The sequence below is a fragment of the Panthera onca genome, chromosome F1 (assembly GCF_046562875.1).
Source record: "Panthera onca isolate mPanOnc1 chromosome F1, mPanOnc1 haplotype 2, whole genome shotgun sequence".
Classification (NCBI taxonomy): domain Eukaryota; kingdom Metazoa; phylum Chordata; class Mammalia; order Carnivora; family Felidae; genus Panthera; species Panthera onca.
In genome coordinates, this window is record NC_138355.1 from 35,918,668 (window position 1) to 35,944,033 (window position 25,366).

Below are 25,366 nucleotides of genomic sequence, written 5' to 3' on the forward strand. Positions count from 1 at the left end.
CGTTAGAACTTCCTGGTCTCGATTCCGCCCTCTAGCGAGACCCTTTGGAAGCACATGCCCGCGTGCCTATTTGTTGGTCTGAGTTCTAGAACGTTGGCCGGCCAGCTTGGGACCGCGGGGGGTGAGTAGACGGGTGGGCGTGCTTTGTGCTTGCGTTTTGGTTGTGGGAATCCTCCCGCGTAAACGTACAGGAGCGGAGGTGGTCGAATGCCCTGACTTTATGTTATGCTATAATAAAAAGACCAACCAATATTTAATAAGGGTGCCGGCACATCTCACTTCATTGTCACAGCAGTACACACACAAAGGGGTCCTGTTAATAAGCCCGATATTGTAGATGAGGAAATGGATGCTTAGTAAACGTTGCACACTAAAAAAACAGCAATAATCGTAATAAAGAAAACGTTACACACTGGCAAAAGAGGATGGGGAACTAACTTTGACGCCACCACAGGCGTTTACCCACTAGGATCGGCCACCTGCGTATGCTGTATCAAGAATGGGGACCTAAGGCTGGGATACCAGCGCCCACTCGACTCCCTTGTTTTCTGAAAGTACTGGAAGAGTCCCTAGAAATAAATGTATTCCTTCATTTATCATGTTACAAGAGCAGAAACATATCAGGGGAAGTAAAGTGACTTTCCTAAAATCACCCAGAGTCCATGTTGGAGAATGCCATAAAACTGGAGCGTCTCAAAACTGAACTTGGACAAAGGGGATGGAAAAACTTTTTTAAGGTGGTGTGAACATTCTATATCTTGATGGGGGCAGTCGTTACGTCTTGTATACAATTACAAAAATTGTCCAGTTAAAATTGGTGAGGTTTTTTTAAATGTTTATTTATTTTTGACAGAGAGACAGAGCATGAGTCGGGGAGGGGCAGAGAGCGAGGGAGACACAGAATCTGAAGCCGGCTCCAGGATCCCAGCTGTCCGCACAGAGCCCCACACAGCGCTCGAACTCACAGACCGTGAGATCATGACCTGAGCGGAACTGGGACACTCAGCCGACTGAGCCACCCAGGCGCCTCTGGTGAGTTTTAATGTATGTAAATAATAACCTCAATAAATAAGCAGAAGGAAGCACAAAACAAAACTAGACTCTGTACTTCAGCAACAGGCACAGGTGTGCGGGGCTTCTGGAATTCACGGGATAAATATAGCAACTCTTTTTCCCCTAGTAATGATATAATGTCATGTTCTAGAAGAACAAAGTGATAAATCAGAGATTGCAGAATTCATCTGAATATTTAAGGTAAAATGGGAGCCATCAAAGAGAGTGTTCCCTTGGCTCTGCTATTAGGGGTGCTTCTGTGAGAACATTTGAGCTTTCACTGATATCATGTCTCCCATGGGGAAATTGTACTAGAACTACTAGAATCCTATTCTTGGTTCTAGTGACCATCTACTGCTCCCAATTAGATTCTGGGAGGTTGGCATTGGGTAGGGAGGGCAGGGGAAGGCCTATCAAGAAAATGTGCAAACAGCCAGTGGTGGCCCAGCAGCTGGCCCAGCCAAGGAAACCATAAACAAACACATCTGTCTTCTGTCTAATTTGAAGATAAAAAGGTATACTTATGTCAACAAAAGGCTGCTTGCAAAATGTCATCATATATTTTAAGGCACTGACCACAGTATAATCTGACTGTAACAATAAAGTCATACTTGATTTTCCCTCCCACCCTGTCCGGAGTGCTCCAGCTTCTCTCCCCAGCGGCAACCAGTTCCTTGGTGTTCTTCCAGAGATCTTCTATAAAAAGCTATACTCTTGAGCACTTGAGATGACTCCTTACTGTCTCCTGGTTTCCACGTCCTTGTGGTCTTGTGGACAGGTCTAGACTGTTCTCGGGTTCAGGCAAAACTGTGCCTCGCCCCACCCAAACAGTCTCACCGCTGGCTCACTAGACAAGGAAAAAAGACTCCTTCTTCTCCTATAAGTATTTATACTAGCCTTTAACAACATAAAAAGGGACCCTGAGAATCCAAAATTTAAACATTTTTTTCATGCCTTCAGTGAAAGTTCTCCTAGTAAAAACCCACACAAAGAAGATGCATGAGCCAAATAGTGAAGGATGTGGAAAAATCCTAATGAAGTCCAAATTTGTTCTCCTTTCTTCTTCCCATATTCAGCCCTTACTTTTCCCTCCTCCAAGGTTTTCTTTAATGTTTATCTGCAGGCATTCAGTATTTTCAGAGGTAAAGACAGCCCAGGAAATAATCTTTTAACTAGTGTGCAGAGATATTAATGGATTAATGTAACTGTTCCCAGGATATTTGCAATTCCTCAGACTCCCTAGGAGAATGATCTCAAAAGGTGGGAGAGAAGTGGCTGTCCCATAGGACAAGAATATCAGAATATTCAGGAAGGTTAACACCTTTAGAAGAAAAAAACTTATTCTTTGGAAAATTTCAAATATATACAAAAGCAGACAAAATGGTATAATGCACTCACACGTACCCCATAACTCAGCTTCAACAATCGCCAACACAAGGCCATCTTATTTCATACATGCACCCAACCATTGTCCCTGACCTCCCTCACCCCCCCATGATTTTTGAAACAAATCCCAGACATCATATTATTTCATCTGTAAATATTGTCGTATGCATTTTGACAAGATAAGGATTCTTTTCTTTAAAAATAGCCATAATAGAGGCACCTGGGTGGCTCAGTCGGTTGAGCGTCCGACTTCGGCTCAGGTCATGATCTCACGGTCCGTGAGTTTGAGCCCCGCATCAGGCTCTGTGCTGACAGCTCAGAGCCTGGAACCTGCTTCAGTTTCTGTGTCTCCCTCTCTCTCTACCCCTCCCCTGCTCACACTCTGTCTCTCTTTGTCTCTCAATAATAAATAAAGGTTAAAAAAATTTTTTTAATAAAATATTAAAATAGCCATAGTGGCATTTCACCTAAAAATGACAACAATTATTTAATAACATCGTGTATCTAGTTGGTGTTCAAATTTTTCATTGTTTCATAAATGTCATCCTGTTTTTCTTTACACTTTCTTGGTTTAAGGTCTTCTGCTGTTCTCTATATTTCTTGCAGATGGGTTGCTGGACTTAGAACTTTGATCAGACTTCATTACAGTTAGTGTTTTATGCTTCCTACAGGAGGCATATAATGTGATTTTCTGTTATTTGTGATGCTACCAGCCATTGGTGCTTAATGTCTCAATTCATTAATTCATTAGAGGTTGCATTCCAGTTCTATCACAGGGGTGATATCCTAGTTCTGTTATTTCTTCCTCACTCCCTTGCTGAACTATCTCTATGAAGACGGTCTTCTCCCTTATCGAAACTTTGGTGACCCAGCGGTACAGTTTCTATAGGAAAGGCAGAATAAATGGTTGATTCCCTCCCTTCATTTACAAATTTTCAACACAAGGAGTCAATTCTCTGTTTTCCAATGGTAATTAGTCAAGTTTTTGTTTTATTTTTAGTACCATTATGAACTCATGGAATTATACAAATTGATGTGTTTTAATCGCTTGCGTATATTATAGTGTATATTGTTTGAAAGAGATTATTTGATATATAACTATATATTTTAAGAGACGAATAAACAAACCACTTTCTAATGCAAACTACAAAAAGTTAGCAGAGGTCTATCTCAGATTCTCAGTGGGGTGGGTGTGGAAATTAGGGATGTACGATTTGAAGCTATAGATCAGATACTGAAGATATTTGAATGCTGCAACTAATGTGATAACTTATGTAATAGCAAGGACACATGGATTCAAGATACATTGATAGGGAGCCATATGTAATGCAAAGGTATGCCTTTCTAATGATGGAAGTTCAGACATCTCAACTACTTATTTGGGAGGGCTCTGGGGAAAGTTCTTATGCACACCCACACATTTATCTCCTCTCCTCTAGAGGGCTTAAATCAGATAGTTTCCTACACACAAGACCAGCTTCTCCACCACATGTATACACATGCATCTATATACACCCCAAAGCATTCCAGCCTCTCCCTGAGAATGCTGGTAGAAATTAGTATCTCACTACCCTTATAATAAAATGAGTTTATTCATTAAAAAATACATAGACTAGACACCACATGCCAGGTCTATGCTAGCAGCTGAGGCTAGGAGAAAGAATACGGTCCATGCTGGTCTCTTCAAGGAGTTTGCAGTCTGGTTTAGGTATGGATAAGTATGCAGATTATGATTGCAATACTCTGTGATAAATGCTGAACCAAGAAATGCTGATGCCCAGGAAGCAGCCAGGATGTTGTTTTAGGACCAGGGTGGGGTTTGGGGCCGGGGTGGGTCTGCTACCATTGAGCATTTGTCCGTCAGTCACATTCATTGACCATTAGGATTGAATTCCAAATTGATCTAGATTCTAGATCTTAGGCTGTATGAGTTGTTTCGGCCGACTTCATGGACAGCGTGTGCGCGCGCGCGCGCGTGCGTGTGTTTAAGACAGGATATGAAGGATATAGGACAACAGGAAATTAGAAACCTGTGTAGTCATCGGATTCCACAGCATTTATTGTGTATGGAGCAATACATTTTCAAGGTGGAGCACATTTTAGAAAATGCGATTATGTGTGAGAAAAGAAAAGCTTTGTAATGCACTTAAGTGTACGTAGAAATATAAAATATTGATATATATAGTTCCTACCCTTTCTGTTCATCTGTACCCATAACAAGTTCCCATTGTCAAACCCAGAGCCTGGAAGATAGTGACTTTTAATAAATATGTTTCCTCAGGTTTGTTAGAGATTCATTTATATTAGGTCAAGCCTAAAAATGAAATACTTTATCAGATTATATTAATCTGATTGAGATGGAGCCTAAAATGCTATGCTAGAGGGGAGAAAGCTTTACATATCCTCTTCTAGTGGAATATTGGTACAACTATACTCTATTTTTCATATTTTGGGGCAGGGCTCTGCATGCACACATTCACTCATTTATCAAACATTTACTAAACAGTTGCTGTATTCCAGGCATGATGCCGGGCATCAAGGATTTTATTTTATTTTATTTTATTTTATTTTATTTTATTTTATTTTATTTTATTTATTTTATTTTTAATATAGTTTATTGTCAAGTTGACTGACATACTGTGTATACAGTGTGCTCTTGGTTTTGGGGGTAGATTCCTGTGATTCACCGCTTACATACAACACCCAGTGCTCATCCCAACAAGTGCCCTCCTCAATGCCCATCACCCATTTTCCCCTCCTCCCTGCCCCCCCCATCAACCCTCAGTTTGTTCTCTGTATTTAAGAGTCTCTTATAGTTTGCCTCCCTCCCTCTCTGTTTGTAACTATTTTCCCCCTCTCCTTCCCCCATGGTCTTCTGTTAAGTTTCTCAAGTTCCACATATGAGTGAAAACATATGGTATCTGTCTTTCTCTGACTGACTTATTTCATTTAGCATAATACACTCCAGTTAGACATCAAGGATTTTAAAAGCTCCAACCTCAGACTTTTCCCTTGGAGATCTCATAGTCTAACTAGAGAGACAAAACAATTAAGTAATTGCATCATCATGGACTAAAATCTATATTAGGAAGTACCTGGCTGGCTCAGTTGGAAAAGCGTGTGACTCTTGATCTTGGGATCATGAGTTTGAGCCCTATGTTGGGTATGGAGACTACTTAAATAAATAAAGCTTTAAAAAAATAAAATAAAATCTGTATTAGAAGGATGTAGAAGGGGTTCTAGGAACCCAGAGGATAAAGAAACTCATTCTTCTGTGGAGGGAAGGGAGAGGATCATGGGGAGCTGCACAGAGGCTATGTTGAGTCAGGGTTTCCCAGGTGAACAGTAGGGAAAGAATATTCCATGGAGACGGAATAACACGAGTAAAGGTGTAAAGATGTGTTTGGAAAACTGCAAGCCCATGTTGCTGGGGTGCATCGTTGAGAGAGGAGTAGTTGGTGAGGCCAACAGGGAAGGTGGCAGTCCATTAAAGGCCTTGCACATCTTGCTGGGGGGTTTAGGCCCAACCCCACATAAGCTGAGAAGCCATTAAAGCATTTCAGGCAAGGGGATTATGTGATCAGATTGGGACTTCAGAGAAATCATAATGTTTGGTGTAGGGGACAAGGGTATTAAATCTTCCTTTTTGATGCCTCCCCTAAGCAGTTATTTTGCTATCCATGCTGCCCACTAAGACTTTGGAGACTTTTTCATATTTTTACCAAATACTTCCTTACACTTCTCAACATTTTTGAAACTAGCATCTCAAATGTCCCCGATAGAAGCATCCTAAGTAGAGACTATCGTGAAGTAGGTTTATGAAATCCACACCCACCCATGCTGGTCCCTGTGCAGGGCCTTGTTACAACACAAGGGCATCCACTGGGCCAACCTAAGGGTGTTGCTCCCCACAGCTGTTAACTTCTTCTGTTCTGCCTTTTTGGCCTCAGAGATCCTGCACCCATGTATCTAACAAAAAAAGGTCATTTGATTCACATGTGCTTGAGAATTTTATTAGACATCCAAGTAGAGAGATCCAAGAGGTAGTCAGAGATGTGTGCATATCTGTGCTTCCGGGGAGAGATCCAAGATGCCAGGAGGCCCAAGCACATCTGTGAGTGGTCAGCATATGAATAAGACAGAATTACATCACCTAGTGTAAATACAGAGAATGGGTCTGAGAACTGAGCCCTCAGGCCCTGCAAATTTAAGAGGCTGGGGGTGGGGGTCGCTGTTGAGGAAGAACAAGCAAGGTGACTGAGAAGGAGCAGCCACTGGAGAAGGAGGAAAGCTGATACTTTCTTCCATTTACTGACTGATCCTTCTCAGGAAAGGTAGGTTTACAAAGAGGATTAAAAAAAAAAAAAAAAGAGGCTAAGACTGTGGATACTGGATTTAGATGGACTGGATTCAAATCTCAGTCATATATTAAGTACTAAATGAGTTTACACTTTATGTGTGTCACTGGGTCCAGTATATCACCAGGAGGGTATCTGCTTGTTGAGTAATCATTGTGACCACTGCACTCTGGGGATATACTGAGTGCCAAGGCAATTCATGTGAAAGAATCAAACAAAAGCCCTAGCTTCAGGAAGCTCACAGTCCAGAGGGAAGGGGCAGCCCTCAAAGTCATTCTCCATGACATCACAACATGATCAATTCTTTAATGAAACTATGAGCCATGCGTTGGGAGAGCAGAAAAGGGGAATGATTAATCCAGCCTGTGATAGCCTGACTTAAAGGTGATGCATTTTTTTATCATTTGTCTTTTACATGTCAAGTTGCCCGAGAAAATCTTGACTCTTCTACCGCCAGTCCATCTATGTGACAATTTATGAGAATTTTTTTTTTTTTCTTTTGGAAAGAAGAAGCATAGATTGTGGGCACAGATTGTGGTCCTACTTTTTGACAAATGAAGAATTACCATCTTGAATGAAATTGAATCCATAATTGCCTATTAGTCCAAATCAACAGCAGCTGCTCTTATGTTTTCCCACATTTGACTGTTACCCCAGTGTAGCACTCACATCATAGGCTAAACCGGGGAGCTGTCACATCTGGTGTGGTAGGCTTCAGTGATCTCAATCTTTTTCCTTGGCTGATGATTTACCTTCCATTTGGGGGGGCAGATGGTTTCTTCAAATAGGGAAGCCCCAATAAACATTGGCCTTTCTCAGATTTAACAGCCATACATTTCTCATGAACAAGATTTCTAGCATCTTTGTGTGCTTTTTATTACTCTTTGCTTTCTTCTCTATGCATTCATTCTGGTTAAAACTGAAAGCTTTAGACCTAAAATTTGTAACTGAAGATGTCCTTCCATGAATTTATTGTAAAGTCTTGCAGTGAAAAGTCCACCAGGGCAGATTGCAGAGCTGTTTGCAGCTCAGTGTTGAGCACAGTGGACTCTTCTACCCTTCTTCTGCAAACTTGTAGGTCCTCCAGTTCTGCCTGAAGACAGGGCTGGAGTTTGAGAGCCAGATGAATGTTTGGATCACTGCATCCTCCAATCCTAACGTAACTGTAACAGCAATCCTTCTGGAGGTAGCGTGGATGATGGTGAATGTATTTGGGATAAGACAGATTCCATTGGAAAGGGAAAGGAAGGTAGCATGGGTAAGGGTTGAGCATTGGTAGCTGAGATCCAAGGAGGAATTTTTTTCAACCGCCCAGGAATATACCCTGAAATCACTCTTTGCTCTTCAGAAAACAAAAAGACCTTGAAAATCATTAAAAGAAAAGAAAGAGAACTGTATTCTTGATTTTAAAATGAAGGATACTCTACCCTTTTCTTTTAGGAAAGATAGATTTGTTTCTTAAGTATATTACTTGAAGAGCAATCATTCTTCAAAGTTGTTCCTGTGCTTCAGCCTTTACCTAAAAGAAGGAATTTCTTTTAATATAGGAATCCCAGTGATGCTGAGGACAACGGACTGAATGTTTGTATCCCCCCAAAATTCATATGTTGAAATCCTAACCCCCAAGGTAATAGTATTTGGAGGTAGGGCCTCTGGGAAATGATTAGTTCATAAAGGTGGAGCTCTCATGATGGAATTTGTGCCCTTATAAAAGGGACTCCACAGAGCTCCCTCATCCTTTCCACCATGTAAGGACAAAGCAAAAAGATGGCCAAGAAGAACCAGGAAGCCGGCTGTCATCAAACTCCGTATCTGCCAGTGCCATGATCTTGGACATCCCAGTCTCAGAACTGTGAGAAAAAGATTTCTGTTTATGGTATTCTGTTAGAACAGCTCAAACAGACTAAGACATCAAGCTTCTACACATGTACATTAGCGGGAAGTGCAGTCTTCCCCCTGATTTGGCCAAATCTGTCAACAGTGCAAACACAACCCAAAGGGTCAGTCCTGGTTACACTGATGTTAAGCGGTCACTGCTGAGGCCTAGCTGTGTTCCAGGGGGCAAGAGCAGACATTCTGCTCTGCCTTCCCCTTCCCTGACCTTGGCTGCCCCAATTTGTTACAGTCAGCCTTAGGCATGCCATGCCAGAGTTAGCTAGCTCCCAATGGTGTAGCCCTTCAGCAGATAGCCACTTCCCCAGGGACTCCCGCAGTGTCAAGCTGGATGGGTTGGAAGGAGGCTCCAGCATCAGCCTCATGTTGTTCTCAGAGTCAGATCTCCCCTCTGATGGGCTCTAGGCCCTTGGACACCAGTCCCGATTCTCCCCTGTCATGGTGAACACCATTTCAGCAGCCTAATCGCAACTGTCTGTCATTGAGCCCCTGTCAAGATACCCTAAGTTCATCTGACATGTTCTGCTGACTCTGAATCTCAAAGAGACTAGATCAATAATGATGAGCTGTTATTGTTGTTGAGCATTATTTACTCTCTAAGTGCAAGTTCCTATTAAATTAAATGGAATGAAACAGGAAGGGTGAGGAGGAGTTGGCTCTGCCATCCCAGATGAGTATATGCGCGTGTGTGTGTGCATATGTGTGTGTGTGCATGCGTGTGTACACGTGTACTGTGGGGAAAGGAGCTGGTTATAATGACCAGGCCCTCAGGGCATATTCTTCTGGAGTCCAGGATTCTTCTTTGTTCTGATTTCCTAACGAGCCTAGGGTAAGGCCGATACAAAGGTATTGAAGACAGATTTTGGGTGATGGGGAAATTTTATAACATCTCACTAATTTGCCATCATCAGTCTACAGTCTAAAATTCTTGAACTTACAGACAGTTTGGGCAGTTGGGCAGTTTGCACTGCCAACAGTAACCATATCGGACGTTTCTGTAAGTTTTGACACTCACATTAACAGGTCAGAGACGAGTCATACGTTGGTATGCCAGGAAACCCAAAAGCTGTTTAGAGCCCTGGGAATCCAGAGACAGACAGAGATGTTTCTTTGCCCTAGCACAGACAGGTTCATTTGGCACAATTAGTAATGCTGAGCACCTCCTCTATGCTAAACCTTTAGAGAAGGAAATGCTGTGGCTCCTTCTGTGGAAGAGATGATCGCCTCCCTGGGGACAGCAGGAGGATGCAATCCTAGAAACAGTTAAGACCACAGACTCTGTTCAGGGCCTCTGGGCCTGGCCTTTAGCTGCCCTGGCTATCATTGTGTGACCAGCTACCTCTGCAGGGAAATGCTTACGTGTCCTCCCACATAGTCACTTGCACAGTGGCAACTGATTCTTTGAATCAGGGAAGAGTTTGCTCCCAGTCGTCAGGGCATTTGGGTTGAGAGAGGCAGCTGGCATCCCTTCTGTCTGGTCCAGGACTCGGGTAGAAATAGTAGCTTTCAGCTTTATCATCCACCAAGTGTTTTCAACCCAGGAAGGTAGGCACAGACGTGTCCCAGGAGAGGGTGGCTACTGTGCCCAGAAAGGTGGATCCCTTGTCGTGGTGATGAATCATCTGAAAAGGTAAAAGCAAAACAAAACCAGAAACAAAAACCAAGTCTAAGTCAAGGTGGGTGGTACTGGGGACCGGGGCTGGCAGGGACATCTACCCTAGTGCTGGATTAGAAGAGGTTGGCCTTCTCCTGGGAGAGCGAGGTAGGTATTTCTTACAAGAAGTGAGGTCCCCCAGTTTTCCACAGGGCTATGGGAAAAATTGCTTGTAATTATGTTAATTACAACAACAGAGCCCTTCACTTCTCAGGAGGGCTTTTCATCTTCAAAGGGGCTCCAGGATGGAGCATTAATACTTGACATGAAAGTCTTTGGAGTTTCAGAACTGAAGGCAGAGGGGCCCTAGCTATGTGGGGGCTGGGGCACGGGCGCTGTCTTGGAATGCCAATGCCCAAGGAATTCTCTTGCTGTAAGGTGGGGATCAGGTTAAAGCAGGGATACATGCCAGAAACTGGCCCTCATCTCACTGAAATTGGAGGGGCAGAGGGACTGAAGTGTCACCTCACTCCCCTATACTGGGACTCCCCGTTAAATTTGAATTTCAGATAAACACTAAATGCACAAATGCACTACACAATTTGCTTATACACGCCCACACACAGCAAGTGTCATCAGAGGCTGGGCTTCCTACCTGATAGACTGCTACTAGAGAGGTCAGCAAATCCGGGCGTGTTCCCCCCAGGGCCATAGGGAACAAGGGCTCCTCAGACCTGCCCAGACCCAGCCTCTTTCCCACCCCCGTGTGGGAATGCCAGAAAGTCCTCCTTTCAGCTCTGTCAGGGCTAGAACTCAGGGCTGGGCTGCTGGGTCCAGTCCAGCCTCCCCAACTCCTTTATTTACCTTGGATTTGGGATGAAACAGCCTCAGGAGTGGAATGTCTAAAGCGTCCCCTCCCCGCTTCTCTCCCGTCTTTCCTTCTCTGCACCCTGACCTCCACCCCACCACTCTGTAGTTTGAGCGAGACATCTGTGGCCGCCCACCCCCAACTCCCAAAACTGCTGGAATCACAATTCTCCTGTGACAAAAACCAGAGCAAGATGGTCACTGGGCTGAGATGAGCTTCCAGCCTCGGCAGTGGAATCCAGGCTGCCAGGACGGGTCTGGGCCTGAACTAGAAATGCCGGAGGGTTCCTGGGCTGGGCGGGAAGGGGAGACAAGCTGGCACTTGCCACAGCACAGAATAGTAACTGGGAGGTGGCAGTGCCTGCTCTGAAACAGAGCGAAACTCTCAGGGCCTCCAGACACAGGCACACTGGTTCCCAGGCCCCTAAAGCTCCAGAGCTGGCCCCCGGGCTCAGTCAGTTAGGGTCAAGGGCAGAGCATGTTGCCTTCTTCACGCCCCCAGGACAGACAGATGGTCACACACATTTACATCCTGGGATATTACTTCGGCCCGTGGGCACGATTAACATTCCAAAGCTTCGGTTCCCCCTCATGACCTAATGGAAAGGGCACGAAGTCAGTCAGATAGGGCGGGTCAGCTTCCCACTCACCGTTTACCAGCTGAGTGACCTCGGGTAAGACTCTCTTAACAAATTTTTAAAAATGCCCCCGATGTACTTGAAACTAAAGCCATTTAAGGAAAATGGTGGTGGGCAAGATGAACCTGGCCGATTGGCTGGCAGTGCTGTATAGAAGGCAGGGCACTGAGCTGCAGCTGTTCCTTCAAAGTACAAGATGCTGGGAAGATTCCAGAAAAACTAATATTGGTAAATCACTCTTAGAATCGTATTGGGGAAGAACAACTTTCCCCTCTGGATTAAACATTTACCCCTCTGGGTAAAACATGCTAGTGTTTCTTTCCCTCCTCATCCTTTCTTAATTAAAAGTACATGAATATATGAACGGAGTATGACACACTCAGTTCATGGGCATCATTCAAATCATGACCTGCACTTCCAGAAGTATGTTGAGCCCTGCACAATAAATGTTTGTTGATTGACTAACTAACCTGTCTGATTAGATGAAAGGGCAGAAGCAAGGATTGATTTCATGTCAACTGAGTAGATCTTCTTAGAAATCCTGCCTCTTATTTTAGAAGCTTCAAAGATTAGTGTTTTATTTCCCCAAATCCCCACTCACTGGCTCTCCTATTTTGTTACCTCCTTCCATTTCTATTTATGCAGCAGCGATGCCCGGCTCTGCAGATAATGTTTTGTAACTAGTGAACTAGAACAGCAAGAGCGTTGAAGCTACTTGGCTATGCTAAGGGATTTGTCAGCCAGGCACCTGGCCAGGGAAGGCCTGGTGGGTCCTTCCTTGGATTTGAAAGGCCAAGGAGAGAAGCTGCTACTGTTAGCAGCCCAACGTTATGCAGATGTCACTGTGCTGGGGAGGGACAGGTGGTGTGTGGGCTGCCTCGTCTCTAATTCCTAGGTCTGAACAAAATAAGGGAAAAAACAGTCCCAACAGAGTGGGATCGGAAGTATCCCAGGGGAGTTAAAACCAGGCAGCGCCATACATGAGACTTTGGTAACAAGTGGGAACAGCCCTGGGATAGGGGGTGGTGTAAGGGACAGATGAAGAACTGTTTCTACTCTTAATTGATCTCTCCTATGAGTCATTTTATCTCATTTGAAGTTCAGAGATTTGCTCCTGAGCCAGAGTATGGCCACTTCCCGTGTGATCTATTATCCTCGATGAGCCTCAGTTTCCTAAAGTGTAAGGGAGAATACTAATACCTAACCCCTACGTATGCACGGAATAAATATGTATTGAACACTTGCTGTGTGCCAGGCCCTGTGCCAAATTCTCCGCTGAGAACACGGTGGAAACAAGACAAAGTCCCTATCTTCCTGGAACTCATTTATACTCCAGGGCAGAACCCCCCCAAATAGCAGCTCCCATGGAGTGTTTTATATGGCTCATGTAATTAAATTTGTTTCTTTAAATGTGTTGCAAACGTATACAAAGTTTTACATAAAGTCTAGATTTCCCAGTGGCAAGGCTGGGCCTGTCTTTCTGCATGACAACTATCAGCCAGAGCTTAGTGTCTGCTTCCCTTAAAAGGAAAGCATTTTCTCCAGGTAGCCACAGTCTGCACATTTCCAGGCACTCTTGTCTTGCTCAAACTTAAAGAATATTTTTATTTGTTTGTTTAGTTAAAACCTTTCCATCCTCCCTGACTATAAAGAGGTGAAAGCCCGGCTCTTTGATATGGCATTCAAGGCCTTTTAGGTCTGTTTCCTGCTTAATTCGTCCCTACAAATACTAAAGCTCCGGCAAATTGAAACCTCCTGACCTTCCCACATGGTACTTCTGACCATTTGCAATGTTATTTTCTCTGCCCAAATGTTTTTTGCTTCTATTTTTCAATCCAGAAAATTGATATTGACCTGTCAGGGTCATTTTAAACATAACTCTCCCCATTTGTTCAGACTTTCTATGAGGAAGTACCCAGAGAGTCACATGGCGTGGAGACCCTCAAAGATAGAAATGGTCCATTTGAGACCTGAGGGACAGCACTTGTTTTTTTACATCTTACAGTTGGGCCCAGGGACCTTCCCAGTTGGTGACAAGTTGTAAAAAGCCTCAGCTTTCCCAATAAATAGGAACAAAATATAAACATGAAATGAAATAATGTCTGTGAGTGACATCTGATAATATTTCAAAAACCACATTTGACTGGAGTTATTGATGCTTAGTAAGTAACAGCTATTGTTCCTGTTGTCGTAGTATTGATATTCCAAGTGGTGGTAATGTCATCGAGGATGGTAGGCCAGCAGCTGTCATGTGTGCTCTGGGAAGAGTCTATGAGGGCTGTAGAGTTGTGAAATGGTTAAGAGATGTGGTTGGAAAAGCAGGCTAGGGTGAGAGAGGGGCCTTCCAATTAGACTCCCTGCTTGGCCTTTCTCTCCATTCTTCCTATCTTAAACACAGCAGCCAGAGCGAAGCTGCAAAACAAGTCACACCTTCTTGCGCTTACTCTAAAGCCCCTAGTGGCTCCCTATCTGCCTTAGAGTAAAAGCTAAAGTCATTACCTCTCACACCTTGTATCCCAACACTTTCCCCTCCCTCCTTGCTCTGTTCCAGCCACTGAACCTCATTCTGACCTCCCTGACCCTCCTTTAATGAGCAAGTACGTGCTTACCTCAGGATCTTTTCATTTGATCGCCCCTCTTTCAGGAACCATCTTCCCTCTGCTATCTACACGGCTCCATCCAACACTTTCTTAGATCTCTACTCAAATGTCATCTTCTCCCTAGTTAGTCTGTCTAAAATTTTACTTCTTCCCTGCCCCCTCCCCTCCCGAACCTCGGTTGCCTTATTGTTCTCCTTGGAACTTATTACCAACCAATGTGCTTTACTTGCTTCACTTATTTATCTTGGTTATTTTCTGTCTCTCCCCACTAGAATCTACGTACTATGAGAGCAGAAGTTCTTATGTGTCCTGCTCACTGCTGTATTCCCCAGAACCTAGAACAGAGCCCGGCACATAGTAGATACACAATAAACATGTGTTGGATGAGTGAATAGTGCTTTGATTCAATAAACCTTGGGAAGTCACAGAATGTTTTTGAGCAGGAAAGTGAATGGGGTCAGAGCTCACAAAGGGCTGCAGGATAGATTAGAATGGGGCTGGAAGCTGGCGGATAGGAGGTAGTTACAATAGCAGAAGGACTCATAAGTGAAAGTTTAAACAGAGGGCTTCAGTACCAATAGAAGATGACAATAGGAGGTGGTAAGTTTCATGAGGGCAGGGAATTTGTCTGGCATATAGTAGGTGTTCAGTAAATATTTACTGAATGATGAATGAGGGAATGATGCTTGTGTTTTTCATGTGGGATGGCCTCAGGCCTCTGGTCTGGGTCTGTGTGAGGAAAGACCTGAACCTTCTTTGCTCTTGACTCTGGGGTTCTCCTGGCCAGGAGTTACATGAGATCAACACTTAACTCTTACATCGGTATGTACATCTTCCCTTCCTCCCTTCCTGCTAACCCCCCATGGCATGCAGTCACCTTTTAGGCCTCAGCTTAACTCAGACAAATTGGGGTTCAGGCTGTGGGAATTGAGGTGGGGTTCAGGCGGCAGGTTTCTACAGGCAGTGAGCAGGTCGAATGAGCTTTTTGAATGCTATACAACTAAAGCCTTAGGTGACGTGGATAAATTAGTGTGGAAATTAGTGTGCCAGTCCAGAGCCCTTCAAGAACATGGAAATCCCTGTGGACATCATCCATACCTTTTCTGCAAAACCACAAGTTATTGGATAGGAGGCTGATCTAGGTTGAGGCTGGGTATGTGGACTGTGTTAAGAGAAAGTTCCCACACTGGACGGGGGGGGGGGGGGGGCGGTTGGAGAGGGTGGAGGGGTGTGAGGTGAGGCTGTTGCTTGGTTAAAGAACCTCTCATTTACACCCTCCCTGGTGTGCCCTTCTCCTCAAAGGAATTATTCACTAGGCTCTGAGATCCACACTTGGACCTTGCCCCTAATCCAATCAACAGAAATGAAGGGCTTCATATCCTCCCTGCCCCAAGAATAAACATATAGTAACTCGCTTCTGAATTTTCCAGGTTTCTATGAAGTGAATGCCTGGTGCCCAGAACCGCACCAGATCCTCGCCTAAAGATGGTGGAGAAAAATAACATTTGCATAGACTTATTCTTATTTTATTTATTTAATTTGATCTTCTTGTCAATCCTGTGAAGGAGTATCCTCATGTAAGAGATGAGTAAACTGAGGTCCAGCTCGTTCATACAACTAGAAGTTGAGAGAAGGGAAATTTGAGACAAGTTTTGATTCATCCCAAACATAGGTTGTTTTTCTGAGGACATCAGCGCTGTCTCTAGAATTTGACCACAGAACTAGGAATTGTTTGGACGAGAAGGTGCTCGTGGAATTCGCTCAGGTCCTTCCCACAAAGGGGTTCAGGCTCAGACAGCAACAGCCACAAGCCAAAAGAATGGTCTGAATGCCAAAGAAAGGTCTGATAGTCAGGTCCCCTGACTCCCACGTGCTTTTTCTTTTGTCTTTAAAAATATGTGATGATAATATCATTCTTAAATATTATGTTTATCTGCCTTAAAAATCAAATAGTACTGAAAGCTTTGTAACCAAAACATTGGCCCTCCCCACTCCTTATTTTTGTTGAGAGAATATTTCATCTCCTAATATTTTTGTTGAAATCTCTCATACCTTCTTATCCTACCCCTCCCCAATGCTTTTTGTCCTCTTCTTAACCTTGTGGTTGTACCAGAATGGTGGGGGGTGGGGTGGGGAGGGAAAACAGGTAAAACACATTTGGTCAATCAGTCTTGTTGAACAGAAGTCCAATTTCTTACCACATTGCCCCCCCCCCACCCCCCATAGGATTCTGTATCCCCAGATAACTCATTTTGCTGAAGTCAACACATGTCCAGTGCTCAGGTAGCTTAGCCTTGAGCCTGACACTGGTAGGAACTCCTGGCTCACGAGAACTCCTGTCTGGTCTGTGCCTTGCTGCCCTCAAGTCCCCTTGCTGCCCTCTGTCCCCTTGCTGCTGAGGCCAGAGATTGATTTACATGAGAAAACAGAGTAGATAACCACAGTGATGATACCTCCCATCCACACTTGACCAAGTTCAGAAAGCTTTCATGCCCACAGTCTCATTTTACAACAGCATAACACCATGGAATATGTTGTTCAGTACTGCCCATGAAGTCAAAATTGGGACACTGCTCTGTCCTGACAGGGCAGCGTATTTAAAATCAGGACTGATGGGGCACCTGGGTGGTTCAGTCTGTTAAGCATCCAACTTCAGCTTAGGTCATGATCTCCCAGTTTGTAGGTTTGTGAATTTGAGCCCTCTGTGGGGCTCTGCTCTGACAGCTCAGAGCCTGGAGCCTGCTTCAGATTCTATGTCTCCCTCTCTCTCTCTGCCCCTTGCCTGCTCATATGTGTTCTCTGTCTCTCTCTCTCTCTCTCTCTCTCTCTCTCTCTCTCTCAAAAATAAATAAATAAGCTTAAAATAAAATAAGATCGGGACTGTGAATCTTCACATTCATGGCAGTTTCTTATTTGGCTCTTATGTCTGCAGGGCCAGTGGAACCTTCTTTTGCCTGGGGGGGGGAGTAGGGGGGGCCTGGGGAGGGGTGGAAGGGGAGTCTCTGACTGACACTGGAGGGGAGGAAGAGTGATGGGAGGACCTCAGGGAGAGAGCTTACTTCCAAGTGACTTACTGGACCTTGTTTTTCCTCCTCTTCCCACATAGATCCAAATTTGGAATAAAGAAAACTATTCCTTTGAGGACACTTACCAGCACTTGGCTTAGTTCAAGGATAAAAAGAGAGTCAGAAACTAATAATTCTGAACACTTTAGTGGGGAATTCACCTAAAATCTCAAACTGAAATCTGTTTGATTGCCTGGGCTAGAAAGTGAGATTCATTTATAAATTATTTTTGCTGCAGCTTCCACTACAGAAATCTCAATACGCCTCGAATTTGGATCACATTCTGGGACCCTCTATACAGGGTAAGGAGACAGAGGAAGGGGCAACAATTCAGGCTACAGTTTAGGCAATGTGTTAGGTTCATCTGTAGCCCCAGTACCTTGAAACACTTGGATGGAGCCAGAGATAAATCAGGGTAGGACTTGGGCTACAAAATGCCTTCCAGAAGGCTGGATGGGGTCTGAATTCCCCCAAATGCAATTGATGGGCTCCAAAATGCCTTCCAGAAGGCTGGATGGGGTCTGAATTCCTCTGAGAGAGACCAGAATTGTATTGTTCAGTTTGATGTCCTCACCCCCTCTTCAACAGACCCGCTGACAAGTAACCCAGCCTATTGCTGTTACTGACTCCAGGGACACTAAATTCTCCACTGTCCTGAACCACTGGGAGCAGTCCCAGTTGCTATGCACCCTGCTCAGCGGAGAAGAGTGGGATTTGGGTCACATGGCTTTATTGTCATATGTTTGGTATTGTTGAGGTTAAAGCCTCTGGGTGGTGAAAGAGTCCTCACCAAGTAAGAGCTGCCTGGGAGCAGGAGAGAGGAATTCCCAGATTCCCTATAGCTATAAATCAATGCCTCTGTGTTGAAACATACATCTCACAGCCTGAAACTCAGACTCACAAATGAGTCAGCAATGCCTTACTTGAGCAGGGATGGAGGGCAAAGCAATGGAAACATCACAGGCCCAAACCACATTGGGGATGTCTGAATCTTAGGAGTGCTCTTTTGAGAACATAGAACTGATTCCTCCAGAGCCTTTGGGTTTTCTTATTCCCCAGACCAAGCAAGTGAGGTGTATCTCAAGCAAAGAAGACTTCAGGGTGGCCTATTGCCAGGTCTCATCATTCAAAGGACCCAGAAGTTCCTCTTGATCTCTACCTTAATTCCTCCTGCTTTATCCCCTTTCATTGATTCCTCAGTAGAGGGACACGAGAGTTGGGACTTTGTTTGCCATAGTATCAACAGTGCGTAGATACGTGCATAATTAAAAAATAATAAATTAACAACCAGTGCAGCATCAGTCAGTATAGATTCTGGTTGGGATGCTGAGCAGGGTCCAAGTGGAAGGGACCCTGGGCTTGGGTTCTAGTCTTGACTTTGTGTGTAATTTGCTACATGATCTAGAGCAAATCACTTGACCTCCTTGGACCTCAGTTTTCTCATCTATAAAAAGGGGGAATTTGGACTAGAAGCTGTAAACTCGTATGCCTACAGGGTCAGACAATTAAAGTAAATGAGTGAATCCGGTAGGGTGGGGTTGTCCTGATTTTAACATGTGGATTCCATCTAAATGAGCAGCTGTTGTCGGATGGAACTGCTGAGCCAGGCTGTCTAGAGCCTGTCTTCAAGAGATGCTGAAAACCTAGATGTTTATGTGAAATCTCCCGGTGCTTAAGATACCGTGTGGGTCAAACAAACAAACATCTCTAAGCCAGTAATAGCCCTAGACCAGAGGATTAGAAGGTCCCTCCCAGCTTGAATTTTCTGATTCTAAAGTATGTGTCTTCTAAAGAGAATCTTTAAGAAATCACTTTAGTTATAGGGATTTCTGCTAGTGCGTAAGTGAATGCCTGTGTGTGGGCTCATACTTGTATGGTGTTGGGCTTTTGGCTCCCCTCAAATGATGCTCTCCTGGTGGTATTTCCCCTCATCCCTCACACACACCTGCAGTGGACTGTTTGCTTGGTCTCAAGAGCCAAGCCCTGGGCCACATGGGAGATGCTGCTTGTCCAGTGAGCTCATCAGCAGTAAAGAGCAGGCTGTACTGATGAGATAGTCCTTCCCCTCATGAAGGGAAGAGTGGCCACCAGCAGCGGCTGAGCCAGAGGCTGGCTGAGTCAGGCTTGGGGACTTGCTACCCTCCCAGCCTTCGCTGGATATGTCCCCAAGCATCGGGAATCAAGTTCCCATGATTACCAATCCGGAGCTCTCCAACACACCGGTATTAGTCTGCTAGGGCCACTGGAACTAAGTACCACAGACTGGGTAGCTTAATTAACAGAAATGTCTTGTCTCACAGTTCTGTAGGCTGGAAGCCCAAAATCAAGGCATCCATAAGGTTGGATGCTTCCCAGGGCTCTGAGGGAAGGGTCTGTTCCAGGCCTTTCTCCTTGGCTTGGAGATGGCTGTCTTCTCCCTGTGTCTCTTCACATCATCTTCTCCCTCTGTGTCCAAATTTCCCTGTTCTATAAGGACACGGGTCAAATATGATTAGAGCCCACCCTAATGACCTCATTTTAACTTGATCACCTCTGTAAAGACTCTATGTCCAAGTAAGGTCCCATTCTGAGGTACTGGAGGCTGTAGGACTTCAGCATCCGAATTTAGGGGGTGAGGGGACATAATTCAACCATAATATCACTCCTTTATGGTCTCTCTCTCATTGCTTTAAACTTCAAAACCTAAGTACCCATAAGCATGTCCCTTCTTACCTGTGACAGCTCCGTGCTTCAGGGTCTCATGTACTGGTACACAGCTCACTGTAAGCATGTACTCTGTAAGGACTGGGGTTCATTGTAGTGGGACAGGAGAGTGAACTCTCATCAAACATCTGATGGGGGACATACAGGCCTTGAGTTTCAAGTAATAACAGAAGGTGTCACCTTATTCTGTGAGGCACTGTCTATATGCTTTTTACCTTTATACCAAAATTTCAAGTATTTATACATCACTCAATAAGTACCAAAATACTGTTCCAAATACTTTATATGAAGCAATTTATTGAACCCCCACAGCACTCATTTGAGGTGGGTACTCTTGTTTACTGCATTGTACTGATAAGAAACTGAGGCTCAGAAATCTTAAGAAACTTCGTCAAGTCTGTAGTAACTGATGAAGTTGGAGTTTGAATCCTAAAAGTTAGCTCCTGAGGCCACGCTTTTAATCATTACCAGATAGTGACTGGAAAAGGCAGTCTCTCACATATTATTCTCACTGAAAAGACAAGAAAAGTAACTTACCCTGAGTCACTCGGGTAAGAGGCAGAATAAAGGCAGAATCCCTGCCCTGAAAGCCACCGAGCTTCTCCTCCATGGGATCAAGTGTCCTGAGTCCCTTCCCCTTATCCCACTCACTTACACAGGCCCACGGGTAGAAGGGCCTGCCCAGAATCTCTAAACCCTTGTTTGTGGTTAACTATCTCCAAAACCGAAGGGGAACCATGGGGTACGAGGAAAGGAGGGGGGGAGCCTCTCGACTCAGATCTGACCTCCCAGGCGCTCCCAGTTCCCAAGACCACCAGCCCCGAGGCGTAAGGTCCAGCCTCGAGTCTGGGAATTTTCTCAGCCAGAGTTAGAAGCCAGAGAGCGAGGTGGGGAAGGGGCTGGGCGGCGCGGGGCCGCCCAGGAACACAGAGTATCAGATTTCCCGTAAGCCGCCAATCCTGAACGCGAGGGGGCGTGGCCACACCTGGGAGGCGTGGCCGGACTTCGGAGGGGGGTTGCGGCGTCCTAGGGCGAGGCGGTGACGTGAGCTCCGCGCACCTGGGCCCGGCAGGTAAGGGCCGGTGCGGGACGGAGAGCGGAGCTCGAAGAGTCTACCTGCGCAAACCCAGGTATTGCTTGCTGACCGGTCAAGGAGTGCTGGGGACTTAGTTCGGGGGACGACCGCTTCTTGTAGCAGGATTGAGAAAAGGTGAGGACGCTAACTTCTGAACACTAGTTTTGGGGGTAGGGGGCTGGGGACACACCCGCCCCAGAATTTGTGGGGTTAGGAACCTTGCTTGAAGACATCTGTTTGTTTGGGGGGCGGACTCTCAGGGGCTGGATGCTTGTCGCCCTGCTTTAGGTAGATTTTGGGCGGTCCTAACCCTGGAGTACGGGGCCCCTCCCGACCCCACACTTCTCTCTACTCCCTTTCCCTCCCTGCCCTACTGGAGCGTGCCGCTCTCGGCCCTTATCCACCCACCAGAGGATAGAGCTACGTCGCCTCCACCCCTCCGGTGGAGGCCCAGCTCGCTGGGCCGCCGGCCCCAGTGTCCCAAAGGGGATTTCCGAGGCCTGCGGGCCCTTGGTCCTGGTGGGTGTTTGGGGAAATGGAGATGGGGGCGGCCAGGCGTTTTAGCCAGTTTGTTTTTTCTCTTTGAATTTGTTTAGTGCAGCCAGGCCCCTCGCCTTGGGCCTGGGAGACACCACTGACTTTCCAAGTAGCCAAGCTTGGTGTTGGGGAGGGTGGTGCAGGGCGTGGTTGCTCTGGGGGTGAGGCCCTCTTTGCCCAAGGGGATGGAGGGTGGGTGTGGAAAACTGGGGAAAGTCTCCCAGGCCCAACTGGAAAGGAGGCCCCGGGTGCCACTCTTTCCGGGGAGCCTGCTTTGTAATGAAGGGGTCACCTCTGTCCCGACCCTGCTCTCCTGGTGGATGTCAAAAGTGGAAGCCAGGGAAGGGAGAGGGAGAAGGCGCTTGAGTAGGAGTTGGTGCTGACCCAGGAGAGTAGTTTAGGGTTAGATGTGTGCATAACACATAACAGCAGCACCATCTCACCAGCCCCCAACTTCAATCCAGCAGGGAGGAAGGGCATGGGAATTATGGCACAGAATTTACCCCTAAGCAGGGCTAAACTAAAGGGAAGAAAGGCTGGGGAACTGGGAAGATGGCGTTCGGTTCCCTGCAGGGGAAGGAAAAAAAGCAGGACTCCCTGGCAAATGGTTTTCACTCTGAGCCAAACCATTGACAGCCCAATCTCGAATCTATACTTTGAGGTAGTGCTGCCCTTGGAAACTCGTCTGGGGAAGGGCTGCAGAGGTGGCAGTGGGGGTGTTTATAGAGGGCCTGCTCCCTGGAATGGGGGTGTGAGAGAGGAGAATTAGTGCCTGAGGGAGGTTGAAAGTATCCCAGCTGGATGCCCAGCGTGAGGGGAGTGGATGGGTTAGCATCTTTGTTCTTTGGCTGGTCAAATACCTATTGGAGACACAGGCCTTGAATTTCACTGTGATGGCAGCTGGAGATACTAGGGCTGACTTCAGCTAGGCTAAGTTTCTGTGGGCATTGAGATTTGGGCGCTGAGAATGTTTTGGAAGAGAACTCTGATTTAGGTGTGTTTGGTGGCGGGTGTCATGCAGTCTTCTCCCTAACCACTTCCTTGGCCCTTCGTGCTGCTGGGATCTTGTTAATGTTTTTGGTTTACTCTCTTAGTGTGTAGAAGAAGGGAGGGACTTGGAAGGCAGGGTTAGTGGCAAGATTCAGTACAGCACACTCTGATGAGGAGTGGTGGGTCCAGGCCCCAGATAAAGCACTTTTCTGGGTCTCAGTTAACCCAGCTATAAAATGGGGATGAGGGGCGCCTGGGTGGCTCAGTCGGTTAAGCCTCCGACTTCGGCTCAGGTCATGATCTCGCGGTCCGTGGGTTCGAGCCCCGCGTTGGGCTCTGTGCTGACAGCTCAGAGCCTGGAGCCTGTTTCGGATTCTGTGTCTCCCTCTTTCTCTGACCCTCCCCTGTTCATGCTCTCTCTCTCTCTCTCTCTGTCTCAAAAATAAATAAATGTTAAAAAAAATTTTTTTTTAATGGGGATGATAATACATGCCACTTCCTGATCATGAGGATGAAATCAAACACGGTAAATAAAAGTGTATGTAAACTTTGTAAAGTCAGTGTAGATATGAAGGATTGTTGGTACCGTGCTCTCATTAGCTGAAGAACATCATCTTTTATACCTTCCAGGGGCCAAGAAATGTCTTAGCTTCCTAAGCTAATATTTTTTTTTTTGGTTGAAAAGATATTACTTGTAGCTTTTTTATTATTGTTATCATAAATTGAAACATGTCATTGTAGGAAAATGTGAATCATATACACAAGTATATGAGCAAGTATAAAATTCACTCATAATCCCATCACCAGGTAACCATTGTGAATATCTTGTTACATTGATGTATTATCTTTTCCTTTTTTAAATTATGTGTGTATGTGCCTAAGTACCCAAGTGCATGTTATGTTACAAGGTGAAGATACTAGTCTACAGTCAATATTGTATGCTGTATTTTCTCCCTTAACTTCATGTTGTAAACATTTCCCCAGATCCAATAAAAATTCTTCAGACGTCCCGTTGTTAATGACTGCTTAATATTGCAGCCTGTGAATTAGCCATTTTCCTCTGTTATTTTGGTTGCTTCCAGCTTTTCCTTCTCTGCCAGTGTTTAGAGTCTTAGTTACTGGGTGGCAGGTAAAGGAGATCTTGGCTGACTTCCAGAAGGTGGAGAGGGTTAGCAGTGAGGGAGGTGGGGCACGGAGGAAGGCAGGCTGGGGCGGGGTTGCTCATGTGTGGTGCCATCTTGAGAGAATGTTGAGAACCCAGGACTCTAGATCTTAATAATCCATCTCTATGGGTGGCTGCTTCTCCTTCCCTATCACTATGTGCAGTTCCCCATGTTGGCTCCGTTGCTTTAATTTTTTCTTGATGAGCTGTCAATCAGCTAGGATAAGCCCTTTTCTTCAAAGTCCATCCAGAAGGAGATTTCACATGTCTGACAAGCATAGACCCAGCATTTACTGGTACTGCAAAAGTTCCTTGCAGGGTTGACCACCGTGTCGCCCATGTCCCTATTCGTCCTTTCCTTGCCCCATCCCCTTTCCAGTAGCCTGGGACTGAGGAGGAGAAGGTAGAACTTGCCCTTAGGAGAATATGCATTCTCTACTCCTTATAAGGTAAATGTTCTCCCCGGTTTGGTGGCTTGACTTGCTGCCCTTCCAAAACCATGGCCAACAACATGGGGATGGGGCGGGGGACAGTTGAATACTGCATGCCAACCTTGCCTGCCCACTGTGAGCTGTGCTCCCAGGGGGAAGGTTTCAGTTGCAGGACTTGTTAATTGGGTCAGAAGGCTCAGGTGAGAGCAGGTCCTGCCTTGCTCTTAAAGTGCCAGAAGCTGAGTTGGTTTGGGTTTTCCCTGTTTGTTGGGTGTCTGGCTGGGGAAGGAAGTGGTGGCTGAGGCCACCCCCTCAGCTAAGCTCCTCTGAGTGGGAGCCTTCAGCTGACTCAACTGGTTTGGTTTCTGAACTGTGATCCAGGTGGGGATCTTCCTGGGTGTGAAGGTGGCTTATTTATCTTCGTTTCCTCAGGCCACTGTGGGGCTTGAGCACTTCCAATGTGGGTTTCTTCAGGGAGTCTGAGGAAAACTATGTGCTTTTTAACGGACATAGTGCTGGACACACAGTAGCTGATGAACACATATTTGTTGAGTCAACGCTATTTTGCAGGCCTCCCTTTTTCACCTGAAGTAAAAACAAAGTAAGATGAGAACACCCAAAAAGTCTAAACACAACATCCCAAGCAAACAAGTCTCTAGTGACTGACTAGTCTTTCCTAAAGACACCCAATCTGGGCAGGCCTTTGTTTCCTGCTGTGAGTGCTGGCTGCTGCCGAATGTTATCTGCTGTGCCCGTGTATTTTTATGAGAATCAATCACAGACTTTACCCAGGCCAGCTCCTGCAACCAAAGAGGTCACTCTAGCCTTCGTGTGGAGACAAACAGACCCAGGTGGAGGAGGCTGCCTGAGCAGAACAGAGCCTGTCTTATGATTGTGGTTAGCAGCCTAAGTTTAGGAACTGTAGCATTTGATTATTCTAGGGCTCCTGGACTTTTCTGGACTCAGGTGCAAGAAAGGGTCCTCAGAGCCTTTGTCTCCCATGTTCCCTAGTAT

At 45.6% G+C, this 25,366-nt stretch overlaps 1 protein-coding gene across 3 annotated transcripts in view; it reads left to right on the forward strand.

Moving 5' to 3' along the window:
- Positions 1-854: 854 nt before the first annotated feature.
- The window catches only part of IRF6 (interferon regulatory factor 6), a 39,799-nt gene continuing 15,287 nt past the window's right edge, over positions 855-25,366 (forward strand). Inside the window, exon 1 of one of the 3 annotated variants that reach the window (XM_060643936.3) lies at positions 855-1,032. The gene's annotated coding sequence lies outside the window, so the exon portion shown is untranslated. Of the gene's footprint in view, positions 1,033-21,173; positions 21,368-25,366 lie in introns of those variants that run through there. The other 2 variants (XM_060643934.3, XM_060643938.3) reach the window with 2 other exon arrangements.